This window comes from Marmota marmota, unplaced genomic scaffold (genome assembly GCF_001458135.2).
Source record: "Marmota marmota marmota unplaced genomic scaffold, marMar, whole genome shotgun sequence".
NCBI classification, from domain to species: domain Eukaryota; kingdom Metazoa; phylum Chordata; class Mammalia; order Rodentia; family Sciuridae; genus Marmota; species Marmota marmota.
This window is the reverse complement of record NW_026000021.1, coordinates 6,026,733-6,040,853: the sequence shown is the minus strand read 5'-3', so window position 1 is coordinate 6,040,853 and position 14,121 is coordinate 6,026,733. Positions and strand designations below refer to the sequence as shown.

General features: G+C 39.7%; 1 protein-coding gene and 1 long non-coding RNA gene across 2 annotated transcripts in view; both read right to left on the bottom strand.

Moving 5' to 3' along the window:
- Positions 1 to 4,198, bottom strand: part of LOC125618888 — a 10,397-nt gene extending 6,199 nt beyond the window's left edge. The window contains exon 1 of the long non-coding RNA XR_007350261.1: positions 1,328 to 4,198. This is a non-coding gene — a long non-coding RNA (uncharacterized LOC125618888). The remainder of the gene's footprint in view (positions 1 to 1,327) is intronic.
- The window catches only part of Gpr39 (G protein-coupled receptor 39), a 202,730-nt gene that overhangs the window by 135,782 nt on the left and 52,827 nt on the right, over positions 1 to 14,121 (bottom strand). The window lies entirely within an intron of this gene.

Genomic DNA, 14,121 nt, shown 5'->3' with positions numbered 1-14,121 from the left:
AAGATGCTGGTAGGATTTCCCCTTCTTCTACTGTTTTCTCTTTGTTTTCCACTATACAAAGTCTAATCTGGGACAAAAAAGATCCATTCTTTATAGGACATATTAGGGCACATACAGGATTGCCTAAAGCCCTTAGTTTAGGCAATGATTTAACAGATAAAACTACACATGACATACATATTTTCTCTACATTTAAAGAAGCTACAAATTTTCATAAAAGGTTTCATGTTAATGCTAATACTTTACAAAAACGTTTTAAAATAACTAAGAAACAAGCCAGACATATAATAAAACAATGTCAAAATTGTGTGACATTTTTACCACAAGTTAATCTTGGAGTCAATCCTAGAGGACTGATACCTAACCATATTTGGCAGATGGACGTCACACACTTGCCAAAATTTGAAAAATTAAAATATTTGCACGTTACAGTTGATACTTCTTCTGGATTTTTGATGGGCTCCCTTCATGCTGGAAAAAAAACTAAAAATGTTATAGCTCATTGCTTACAAAATTTTGCCACTGTGGGCGTTCCTAAACAGTTAAAAACCGATAATGGTCCTGGCTATACCTCTACCTCTTTTAAACAATTTTGCTCATCATTTGGTATTACTCATATAACAGGAATCCCATACAATNTGAGGCAAAGAACCTCACCCCCCCACTGGTGCATAGACCTATCCACAAGTATGGCTGTATGCTGGACCGGTAGTCAGTGACGGGTATGATTCAATTGCAGTGGTATCAACCTAAGACAGGAGGCTGACGCCTAAAGGTCAGTTTTCCGATGACGGGTAAGAACCATATGTTGAATTGGACAACCTACCAGGCACGGTCCTTAAGCCACATTGCTTGTTGTTTAATTAATCAGAAGGGGGGAGATGCTGGGAGCCATTAGCCAAGTAGGTATGACAATTTCCTTGCCAGCGTACCCCATGTTGCTGACATTTTGCAGTGACATTGAATGTAGTTGACCTTGCTCAAGGACCAGGGCGGATTAGGGTGTTCCCGGTTTAACATAATCGTGTTTAGGGCGTTCCCAGTTTAGGTTCCAGGTTTAAGGTTTAAGATTATTCCTGCTGGGAATAGGGCGTATCCTGCTGCCTAAGTTCCCCTTGAGTTCTCACGGGATTCAGACAGTATATCTTGGGAGACAGAAGCCCAGTGGAGGTGAATTTGGGAGAGAACGTGGATTTGGGCAGAGAACGTGGATTTCCCCAGAACGTGATTGTAGACGGCTGGTATGAGTTCGGGAATAAAGAGTTGCTGTTTGAATCTACAAGCTGTGTGGTGGCTCGTGATTGTGTGCCCAGCCAGACTGTGGCACCTTTCATTTCTATAAAATGGCCCACAACTGCTCTGATGCTGGATGCCCTTAACTGACCACACCCTAACTGATAAGGAACAAGGACTTTGGGTTACTTCCCCCAACTTTGTCCCCTTTCAGCAGAAAGCAGTTTGGAGATGTCATTGCCACATGTCCATATCTAGTGCAACACATCAGTGACAATGTGAAGGTGAACTGCACTAAAACATAAACTTTAAGCTTCAGAAACTTGTCTACACAAGACTAAATTTGGATCATTTCAGGCAGGATCCAGGGTCTGCATTATATTATACACTCAGTTCCATGGGGTTAAGCATATGAGGTTGAGTGGAGACATCCCCATCCAGACCAGGGTAAACTCCTACGCTATGATCCTTCAGCCAACAAGAGGGAAACTGGCATACTGTTTGAATTCCCAAGAGGGCATATTCCCATTTACCTCCAATCAGAGTATTTTACACAGAAAGATCGATTTTTTTACTAGGGCCTGCTCTCTGAATGTAGGAATCCCTAAGGCTGGTACCCTGTGCTCTGGGACAGAATGCAATGCCAAAATACTCAGCATAAATCTGGATGCAGTTTAAAACATTTGATGATATCCAATGTGGGTGCAGACCGAAGAGGAACTGCATACTGAAGTAGAATGATGCCCTCAATGGTTGAGGGTTAAACATCTTTGCAAGTAACAGGACTAGCCTATTATCAGGGTCTGGAATAACACTAAAAAACTGGCATTAACACTGTAATTAGGAGATCAGCATTGTCAATCACAAGAACTGGAGTTAGACTTCATTCAGGAAGTGAAGGGGTACTGCAGCACTCCATAATCCCATGGAAGTGAAAGCAACCTCCAGGGCTCCCCGCACTCCCCAACTTTGTGCCTTGCACCAACCTGTCACTGATGAGACAAAATGAATGTGATAAGATGTGGGTCAGAACCCGTGGTATGCATGGATGTGAGCTGACCTTGTGTTCAACTGCTCCAACTGTCCCACCACTAATTATCTTCCCTAAATATACATCACTGAACAACAACAACAACAAAATACCAATAACAATAGTAATTGATATATCCTGCCTGTGACTTCTGTGTCCAGTACTTGTCTGAACATTTCTAATCTTCATGACAATGCTTTGTGGTGATATTATTTCCTCCATTTTCTAGGAAAAAAAAAACTGAGTCACAAAGTGCTTAAGAAACACTCTCAAGGTTATACAGCCAGTGCATGGTAGATATTTCAACATGGGTAATCAGGCTCTTGAATCTGTACTTTCCGTTGCTTGGGTATATTGTAATGCACTGTGCAATATTATTGCAGTACTAAATGTTGTAAGATTACCTTGTATATTAGTTTAAATAGTCACTAAACATACCTTAAGTACTTCCTTTTATAGAAATTGGCATTGTTATACACTATTTTGGCTCCATCTGATTTGTAAACTACTAGTAAAGAATTAAGGTTAATAAAATCAGGAGCCTTGAAAATGTAGCTTCATGGGTACCAAAAAACCCGTTAATAATCTGGTATCAAAATACCTCTTGTTTCCATTGTTTATGTAGGAATGTAGATCAATAGCTAGTGCAGTCTCCAAAGATGGCCACCATAATTATCTCTGTTCAGGGCCTCTTCCAACCAGACCTAGAGTTTATTTTCCCCTCCCTTTTAATCTGGGCTGGCTGTTTATTTGCTTTGGTCCATATAATTTGGTAGAAGTGATGCTTTGCCAGTTCAAGTTCTATCAAACCCAAGAACTTTCACTTTTGTGCTCTTTGAAGCCAGCTACCCTCTAGGAAACCCAACCATGCTGACTCCACCATGCTGTGAGGTAGGCCAAGCTTGTCATGTGGAGAAGACTCGGGGAGGTGCTCCAAGGAACCTCCATCCTAGCCCTGGTACTCCCTAACTTCAGCCCAGAGGCACCAAATGAGGCACAAAAAAACATCAGGTAAGCCCTGCCCAGACTATAAAGTCAAGAGGAATAACAGATCATGGTTGTTTTAAGGCCCTAATTTTTTAGAGTAGTCTGATACCCAGAAAAAGGTAACTAAAATATGCAGGAAGCCATCTATGAGATACATGAAGACCTTCTCTCAGCATGGTAGCCAGGGAGAGATAGGCCTGGCATTGGGAACTCTCTGTGGCTCCCCCATGGATTGCCCAATGCCTGTGACCTTTCCCTCCGCTCTGTTAGGAAGTTTCCTCATAGTAGTTCTGGAGATGGGCATAGTCCATTAGGAGCTGGACAGCCCACCTTTAACTTTTTTGGAGAAAAACATTATATAGAATCTCTTTGATGTTTCTTGATATAAATAAAGCAGGCACGGGCTCCATTTTGCCTAGAAGCTCCATCTGTCTGATCAGCTTGCTGGTCCTGCCCCTGCTTTTGAAACTACTTTCTGTGTTCTGTGGTTTCTCACCATCTTACTTCCCTTAGCTTTTATTTCTCAGCCGGCTGATTCCACCGAGGAGATCCCCATTCCCACTGCCCTCACAAGGCATGGGTAGGAGAAATACATTGTTCAATGGGATAATCTCTAGCTCAGCTTGTCAAATCTGTTATAAGGTTGTTGGACATAAAGAAAGTTAATAGCTCAAATAAAGGAAGGAGAGTTAAAAATCAAGATGTTGTTCTTTGTTTAGATCCCACATAGATCACTTAATAAAATTATAGTTAAATAAAAAAGTGTAGAATAATTAATGCCATGCACAAAAGAGCCCACCCACTTCAGAACTAAGTCCTGTAGCCTCTAAAGCTACCTGCCTGCCCCCAACAACCATCATGCAGCATGTGCAAGCCCAGGATGGAGCCCCAGGACTTTAGCTATCTTTCACTGGGGGGGACGGCGGACGGTCTTACTGAATGACTGGCATTCTCCTTCCCTGTGATCTGTCAGTCACGGGAAGGAGAATGCCAGTCATTCAGTGAGACCGCCCCCACATTTCACCCCAAAAAATCCTGGTGACTTTTATAAGAAAAGGTTCTGTAATCTAGGTCTTGCCTAGGGAAAGGTAGGTCAGGGGACTCTTGTTAAAGGAGGAGTGCAGATACCACAATCAGAGACATGAGTATAAAACCCTATAGACACCGAGATGAGAAGAGGGAAATAAAAATCCTTGAGTCCTTCAGGCTGAGAAAGGGGAAATCTTACAAAAGAGGAAGTGAACCAATATGCAGAGAAAGGGAAAAAAGTCAAATACCAAGATCTCATCGGGTAACTGCTTGGCCACAAAGACAGGCAAATGGGCAAGCAAAGGAGCTGAGCACTGAGCCCCACCTGGGAGGTGATCCACTGCTTAGCAGACATCAACAACATTGAGAGCAGGGTCTGCATGTCATGGTTCGGTCCAGAGGGACATTCAGCTGTGTCCTTGCCGCTCTGTGTGTCCACACTTTGGGTTTCAATAAGGCAATCTCTCTTGGACTAGCAGTTTTAATTACAGCTTTAATCTGAAATTTAGTGCTTGCTGACAAGGTCAGGAGGAAGCCTAGGAGGGGGATCAGGAGCTGAGGCAGGATCTTTGCCGTGAGTGTTGTGTTCTTATCCCAGGTTAAGGAAATGGGGTTGGAACTGCCTCCAAAGAGAACCTGGTTTGCATTTGACTACTTTCCTTAAACTTTGCTCCATTTCAGAGTCCCATTTCAACCATTTTGTGCACATCATAATTCAGTGGTTCATTTTTAACAAAATGTTTGATTTGATAATGACTGTCAGTAAGGGAAAATTTTCTATGAGTGATATTCCATTAAGATTCAGTAAGACAGACAAAGTTATATTATTCCTCACACAAATCTATTTCTACTACCACCAAATAGTTTAATTGATGCTCTGCTTCAACATCTTCAACCTGTTGCTAAGTGTGTGTCTAAAAAATGCTGACTTGTGATTGTCAAGGGCATGTCTAGATGATTTTCATTTTTGTTGACATCTGTTCTGTCTGCTCACCATTATTTTCTAATATTCTGATCTCAAAGGAGCAGGGAATTTCAATTTGTCCTTTAACAGGTGAAAAACTCAACTCTTCAGGGAAGGGAGCCAAACCATGAGCCCAGCACTTTCTTTTCCCATTGTCTTTGCCTCTTTGTTAGACAACTAAAGAAGCCACAAGAAAGTTGTTGTATGCTAAGCAAACTGTAAGGAAATTCAGGAGGACTCTAAATTTGCATGAGCTTCCCAAGTTTATGAAGAAAGAACAATGGTCAACAATTCTCCAGCACACAGAGGTCAGGACCATGGGCTCTCTTGTGTCAATCTCTCTTCTTCTTCATCTTCAATGATTGCATAAAATGAGGGAATCCAGAACACAGAGGTGATTACAGAAAAAGATAGGAGACATCTTTTTCTTTCCCTTCCAAAGGGAAAGAAATTGGAAGTTGAAGATGCACTCCCCTGGGTGTGAATTCCAGTTCAGCTCCTTACTGGCTGTATGTACTTACTCAACATCCCTGAACCTCCATTCTGTCATCAGTTAAATAATTTTCATTTGTAGAGTTGGTTTAAGAAGTAAGTACTTTGTTGAAAATGTTCAGCACTCAGTAGATGGAACTATCACTATTGTGATATTAATGACTAACATCAAGATTATGATGGTTTACAATCAAATATCTGTAAGATTATAACCTCTTTATTCTCAGATGCCACCAATGTTCTCTACAATTTCTTCCTTCTTTCTTCCCTCCCTCCACTCCTGAATACTCATATCCTACAATATATAGGTGTATTTTTCTACTTGGTAAAGATCACAATGACTTTGAACAAAGTCAACAGGAAGCACATATTTAGAAACATACAATTATATTTAGTGGACTGATTAGCACTGACTAAAGTTAAAGTCTCCTTATTACATTTCTGAAGGGCAATTTAGTGATGTGCATCAAAAGTCTTTAAACACATACAGTAGTCCCTCTCCCTATCTACAATTTGAATTTCCACAATTTCAGATATTCATGGTCAAACAGTCTAAAACTATTAAATGGAAAGTTGCAGAAATAAATAATCCATAAGTTTTAAATTACACAGCACTCTGAGTAACATGATAAAATCTTGCACCACCCCACTCCATCCAACCTGAATCGTCCAGGGTATCCATGCTATATGTACTACTTGCCCATTAGCACTTAGTAGCCATCTTGGTTATTAGATCAATCATCACAATATCACAGTGCTTATATTCAACAACCCTTCTTTTACTTAATAATGGCCCCAAGGCACAAGAGTAATGATGTTAGTAATTTGGATATGCCAAAGGAAGTAATCTATTAAGCACTGTATATGTTTAGGGTTCAGATATCCACAGGCTGTCTTGGAACACATCCCCTGTGGATAAGGGAGACAGATGTATGCCATTTAAAATGAATATTCTATTTTTAAGGGGTTTGTGTTAAGGAAATAATAGTAGATATGCCCAAAAATTAAGTTATAAGATTGTTTTCACAGTTTTTCCTAATGACTATGATAACCATATTCTTTATTGTTCAAACTGGGATACCTTTAAGATTAAAAGCAATGCTATTGTTAATCATTAAACAAGGGTAAAACAAGTATAAAACCAAGAGTACAAAATAGAAACAATTTAGTCATAGTGCCATGTACACCTGATAATTGAAAAAAAAAATTCAGATTGCAAAGTAATATACATAGTACTGCCGCAGTCTGGCTGGGCACAAAATCAGGAGCCACTCAAGCAGGAACAAACTTTATTTCTGAAACTCCCGCCAATGCCACGCACTCCCCCCGGGAAATATGCCGAACCACGCACTCTGCGTTCTCCCAGGACACACTACACCAACAGACAAATCCCTCCTCCGGAAATCCCTCTTACCGCACTTCCCCAACCAATGGGAACTCTCCATGCATCATTCCTACTTGGCTATGGCTCTCAGCATAGTACAAGCCTTTAAACACACACACACACACACACACACTCACCTGCATAGACAAGCCTCCACCCCCACAATATTGAAGGACAGATGACAAAGTTAATAGTGGTGTATTCCTGTGTGCTAAGAATATGGGCCATTTTTATTCATCTGTATTTTATAAAATTTCTATAATGAATATGTATTGCATTTACAATTTCAAAAACTGTTATTTACAATTTTTTACGGAGTCAAGTATTATTTTAGGAAACTCGTCTCGGAATGTAATCTGTTCTCCAAAGCCTAAGGTGAATTTCCTAAGTACTTGAGCCTTTCAGGGCTGAAATATTTATGCAATGTGTTAAACAAAGCTCAACCTCACTTTCGCAACCGTATGCCTACAAATATCAGTGATACAAATTCTTTCTGACATAGGTGACACAATAAAGACCATAAAATTGCATCCTATTACAGTCCCAAATGCTGGCCTTTGAAAATGTCCCCAAGTGTTTCTTTCACCTCCTGGTACTGCAAATATTAAAAAGACACTTTGCAATACTCAAGTGGGTGATTGTTTGGTAGACCAATCCATGCCCAGCGAAAACAAGGCTACTTCATTGCTCTTCTTTCCCATCCTTGACAGAATTCTCTTGACTGTGTGAAAGCACAGATTTGAAATTACACAGCTACTACTGCCAGCACTCTGGGAATCTTGAGGTGGTGACCTTATAAAGCACTGACATGAATACATTTGTAAATCTCTGGTCCCTGCGAAATGTCTAAATAAAGAAATAAGCTCATACCTCTGAAGCTGCTTCCAGCTCAAATGAATAAGTGCCATGTTCAAAAGAGCATGGTGTCCATTTGACCTTCTTGGAAATTAAGTTTCTAATGAAAAAGGATGGGAAATCTGTGTTTAAGGAGTAAGAAAGAGCATTTTTCAGTCAAGGAAGCTTCACAACGCCCTAAGTTTCACAGCTACTCCTAAAGAACATTTAACCCCAAATGGAAAGATGATGTGGAAGAATGCATATGAGATCTGTGTTCCCAAATGTACAGCCCACCTTCAATTTGAAAAGATAGGAGTGAATCATTGAGTGAGGCCAAAGAAGTAACTGAAGGTCATGTAAAGCCAACAAAGAAGAACTTCCGGAAGACCTTAACACACAGTACACCTTGACCAACTCCAGCACAACTAGCCATAGCTGCAGTCAGAAATAACCCCAAATTCAATTCCTTAACTCTTCACATAAGTCACTCATCCTGAGAGAGGCTCCATCATTTTTTCATTAGCACACATTAGAGACTTCCAAACTATCTTTGACTCCTACTCTCCCTATCCAGTGTCCCGCGGAGGTCAAATCTTGCTAATTCTGCCTTGGTAACTCTTACTTCTATTTTTTGTCCCTATCCTTGTTACTTCTTACCAGGCCTAAGGCAACAATCTCCAAACTGATTTCCCACTTCCTCTCTCTTCAATACAACTAACACCACACTGCAGCCTCTGTATTCACTGTGATTATTAAGGTTATAGTAAAAAATAAATAAAATTTATTCAGCCATTTTTTAAGTGTACAATTCAATAGTGTTAAGTATACTCACATCGTTAAGAAATAGCTCTCTTGAAAATTTTCCATGTTGCAAATTCGAAAACTTCTATCCATTAAATAACAATGCCCCTTCCTCTCCTCCCCACCCAGTATCTGGAAAGTACCATTCTATTTTCTGTTTCTATGAATTTGACTATTTTAGATACCTTATATACGTGGAATCACTCCGTTTTTATCTTTTTTTAATATTTACTTTTTAGTTTTAGGTGGACAGAATATCTTTATTTTATTTTTTTATGTGGTACTGAGGATAGAACCCAGTGCCTCATGCATGCTAGGCAAGCGCTCTACCACTGTTTTTATCTTTTTTTGCAAATAGATTATTTTACTTAGCAGAATATCTTCAAGGTTCATTCATGTTGTAGCATATGATGGGATTTGGAGGGGCTGGTACTCAATAATATTCCATTGTTTGCATGCATGCGTGTATGTGTGTGTGTGTGTGTGTGTGTACACACTACATTTTGTTTATCCATCCATCTCTTGGCTCCTGACATAGCACTGCTATGAATATGGGTATACAAATATCTCTTTGAGTGCTTGCTTTCAATTCTTTTGGAATTACATCCCCTAAAGTGAGATTGCTAGATCATATGGTAATTTTAAGCTTTTGAAGAGCCTCCTATCTATTTTCCATAGTGTTTTTTTTTTTTTTAAACCTCCTATTTTCCATAGTGGCTAGACCATTTCATATTCCCACCACCAACAGTGTACCAGGATTACAATTGCTCCATGTATTTGCTAATACTTGCTATTTTCCAGGTTTTTTTGTTTGTTGTTATAGTAGCCACCTGAATGGGTATGAGGTGGTGTATCATTGTGGTTTTGACTGGAGTTTTTCTGATGATTAGTAATGTCAAGCATTATATCTAGAGTCTCGTTCCCGCTGTCTAGTCAAGCCCCTTCCCCTGCTTAGGAGCTTACCTAAGAAATAAAGTCTAAACCCATTCACAACCTTCGGGCCATACGACATCCATTTGTTTCATACTATCTCAATCCACAAATCTTCCACACCAGCCCAATTAAGTGCGTCATCTTCCTTCAAACAAATCTGAAGCTTTCTTTTCCTCTTGCAAATATTTACAGTTCAAATCCATCTCCCTTAAGTGGAGTGCTTTGTTTTCACAGTTAGAAGTCTATATTCTTTCAATACTCACTGCTTGCTTTTATGGTATGTATCACATTTACCTTTTCTATACCAATTTATTCTCAGGTCTCATCTCACTATTGAACAAGAAGTTCCTTCAGGCCATAGAATCAGCTTTGTTCAATCATTTATCTCCCACAGTGCCTGGAACACTGTAAGCCTTTAATACACAGTTATTGAATAAAGGACTCAAAAATTTAATGTGTAATCTGTTGGCTGAGACCATCAAAATGTCTACATTTCAAATCAACAATACTATTCTCTGTTTTATGTACTGGGGAAGAGGGCAGAGTGGGGAAAGAAGTTTTTTGGTTTTTGTCTGATTTTTAGACATCCAGACTCATCTTAATTCCCTTGAAAGCGTTATTTAACTTCTAACTTAAAAAATAAATTGAATGCCAAGTAGAGCCCACATCTAGTAATTGAATAGCCGGCTATTGTATTTACCCTCCTAGTGGCTACAAGCTGACATTTAAATACTCCTCTTCCCTTTCCAAATATTAACCACGTGCGGCTGGTCGCTTGGGTTCTGAAACAACATTTGATGAAGCACATTTCAAATACAATTCTGGAAAAATATTCAATTACTTCATTTTCATTTTACTCACTAAATGGTAGCTTCCCTTCCAAGTTCAATTAAACTCTCTTGAAATTAGAATTCACAAGAACGCATTTCATTTAGATTTACTGGAAGATGTCAGACACCAGTTAATTGGCCTTAAAGCAGCACAGCCATGAGGTCCCTTCTGACTGAGCTGTCCATCTTTGACATGTAGCTGTTCTTGTTAGATAGCATTGATTGGGCAGCTCATCCAGTATTTGGGGCCAACCAATAGCTATACAACACTCTGACAGATAAATTCGATGTAGATTTTAAATTACTTGTGGGCACCCTTCAGAGAGCTTCAGCTTGGGTCTAGGATGGTCTGTGTTCTATGTTCTGAAACTTATAATTCACTTGAATAATTGGATATTTTTGCCAGATAATTCAACAAACATTTATCAAGAACCTACCCTGTGCCAGGCGCTATGTCAGACACTTCATTTATTCAGCAAGTTATTAATTCCTCCTGTGTGCCAGTCATTTGGCCGGGGATTGGGAGATATAACTCCTCCCCTCAAGGAATCCAGCAAATGTTTTAGGCTTGTGCCTGGCTGTCTGTGAAAACACAACATTCAGTGCTTTGTGGTTTTTTAAGAGTCACTGTAATGCTGAGTTCCAATTAATTCTGATTTTTTCCAGAACAGTCAAATTTCAAATAGTTGGTCGTATAGCCAATTAGGTGTGAGACTGTCTCAATTATTAATATGGTAAGTGTAAAGGGGATAGAATAAACTGCCTCAAATTCTTTGAAAGTTATGGTCTTCATTTCAAGTTTGTAGATTGCGGGGGTTAACTCTGTTTGCAAAATCATGATATCAAATGTCTTTCCAAAGAGTGAGACCACTGGTATTTACCAAGTAGCCATTATGTGATCAATTCTTTGTGAGACAAGAAGGAACATGAAAGCAGAAAGGCTATTCATACTCTTTAATGACCCGCACTGTATTATACATGGTATTTTCTTTTAAATCAGGCATGTGCAAGGGCTAGATACCTTAGCTTTTACAGATCTTTGTATATTGTCAGTTATGTAGTCTCTGTGGATGCTAAAGAAAAATAGCCAATTTTCAGTGAATGTCTATGACTATGCTCCAAAAACCTTTATTACATAAAGGAGTAGAAGGCTGGATCTGGCCCTGTGACCACACTTGGCCACCTCATCTCCCCTCTGCTCCTCTAAATGCTCCACCTAAAAAGCCCTTCCCTCTGCCTGTCCTTCAAAGTCCTGATCATGAACCTTCTATTCCTCTTCTGATTCAAATTTGGGAAGTCTCTGAATAAATGACCACTAGCTTTTCTACAGCACTTGAAACTTTTCAAAACCTTTTCTCTCTGGCAACAATCTTCTAACACAAGTAATGCAGGAATTATTATTGCTCCTGGGTTCATGAGAAACTGATGTGATAACATCTTGAGAACTGGGGATGGTTAGTGTCAGAGGCAGAGGATCAGCAGGAACCCCAGAGGCTGCATTTCTTCCCATCCTGGCTGGAGGTAGATGCTGTGGAGTCTTGAATCTCACTTTCCTAGAGGTGCCTGGTGAGGTTGGCAGCAATGCCTGGGGAGTGATGGACAGTGAGTGCCTCTATGGAAAGGATTTAAGCATTTACCATCTTTCTTCTTTCCCACAAGTGACTATTCAAAGGCACTATTCTATGGCTCAGAGACAGGCTACTTTATATTTGTGTGTGGTCACTTTATATTGTGACCATCTTGACCAAGCATCATCTGCTTTCCCTCCATCACTATCTCACTTCTTCCCCCCTTCCCCGCCCCATTCTCGGTGCCTGGGATTATAGCTCTCAATAAACATTAAGACATACACTTTGCCTTAGGCTTTGTTTTCTAAGGAGTTTGAAGTAGAAAGATTGGGACCAGGAGACCCTCAGCATAAGATTTTGGAGCTTTGGAAACTCTCAGTATAAAACTGTGGAAAAGGCCAGAAAGCAGTCCTTGATATCCAGGGGTAAGTTGGACATAATTACCATAATGTGCAGTCAGGCTGGAGTAGCATTTGGAATCCCTTAACCAAGAGAAATCATTGGTGAAGGGTAATGAATCATGGTGCAAGATAGATCCACAGCTGACTAAAGTGTTGCTTGACTTGTATAATCAAAAATAAATACACACACACACACACACACACACACACAAGATGGTGAGCAGAAGATTGACATCAGTTACCATAAAGGGAAATCATAATCCCCCCATCCAGTTTCCAGATTGTCAGTTCATAGACTCAAAGCTCCATACCCAAAGTATGGATTAGCAAAGCCCTACAATTCTCTTGATGTATAGACCATTACTTCCTATAATAGGATCTGTATATCCCTGTTCAAATGGTGGTAAATTCTGGCACTGTTATTGGTCTGGAGACCATAAGAGGTAGTGGAAGAAAGATTGGGGTAATGTCTAGGTCTCTTTGAGCAAGAATTCTACACCACCAATACTAGAAAACATATTCTGATTCTTGCCCCAAAGAGACTAGAAAACATTTTCCATGGCAACTTAGCTTTTGAGAAAGGAGAAAACCTAGACATTTTAAGAACTGTTGAGTAAAAGGCCTGAGCTAACTCTAACACCAAAAGCCCTGAAAATGTAACCATGCTTTTCCGGTTAGAGTGAAAACATGCTGAAGCACAGCTGTAGCCCAAGTCACAGGTGCCTACTGAGTCCACTGAGCCACACCACGGTTAGTTCCTCAGTGACTTGATGGGTAATTGGAATAGTTACATTTAGCAATGAGCAGAACCCTCATTTTTTCCCTGGCTATAGAAGAGGAATCATTATGGTAATAAGAGCCAGATAAAATTGCTCCCTTTTCTGCAAAGATGATAAATTATATGCAATACTGCATTCCTGAAGGAACTGAAAAGATTAGTGTCACAACCAAAAACCTGAAAGAGGCAGGGATAGTAGTCCACTTCCCATTTCTTAATTCACTCGACTGTCCTTTGCAGAAACCAGATGGATCCTAGGCTGCTGTGAATAGTCAAGTGGTAGTCGCGATGTCAACTGATAAATTAGACATAACAATATCTTTACTGAAGCAGATCAACATGGACTCTGGCATTTAGCTACTAAGGTGAAAAATATGCTTTTTTAAAAATACCTATTATAGCAATGGGATAAAAATCAATTTTCCTTTCCATGGCAAAGACTACAATATACTCTCACTGCAATGTATCTGTGGCTACATTGACTCTCCTGTCATAATGTAGCCCTCAGGGAACTTGATTTTTTAACATTTTACAGAACATCATACTGTTCCATTACCCTGACGATATCATACTAATTGCACTGGGGAGTAGGAAGTAATTTAGATTCTTTATTTTAAAAAAGGAGACAAAATCCTTAAATACTTAGAACCCGACAAGTCTTTTACATTTTAGAGGTTCCAATGACTTGTGGAATGGTGGACACCCCTCTAAAGTAAAGACATTTTTGCATCTTGAACATTAACTACTACAAAGAAGATAGTACTTGTTGGAGTTCTTTGACTTTTAAAGCAATAATTAGCACACTATGAGAAACTCTCACAAATATATTTAACTGGTGGCTCAGGAGGCAGCCA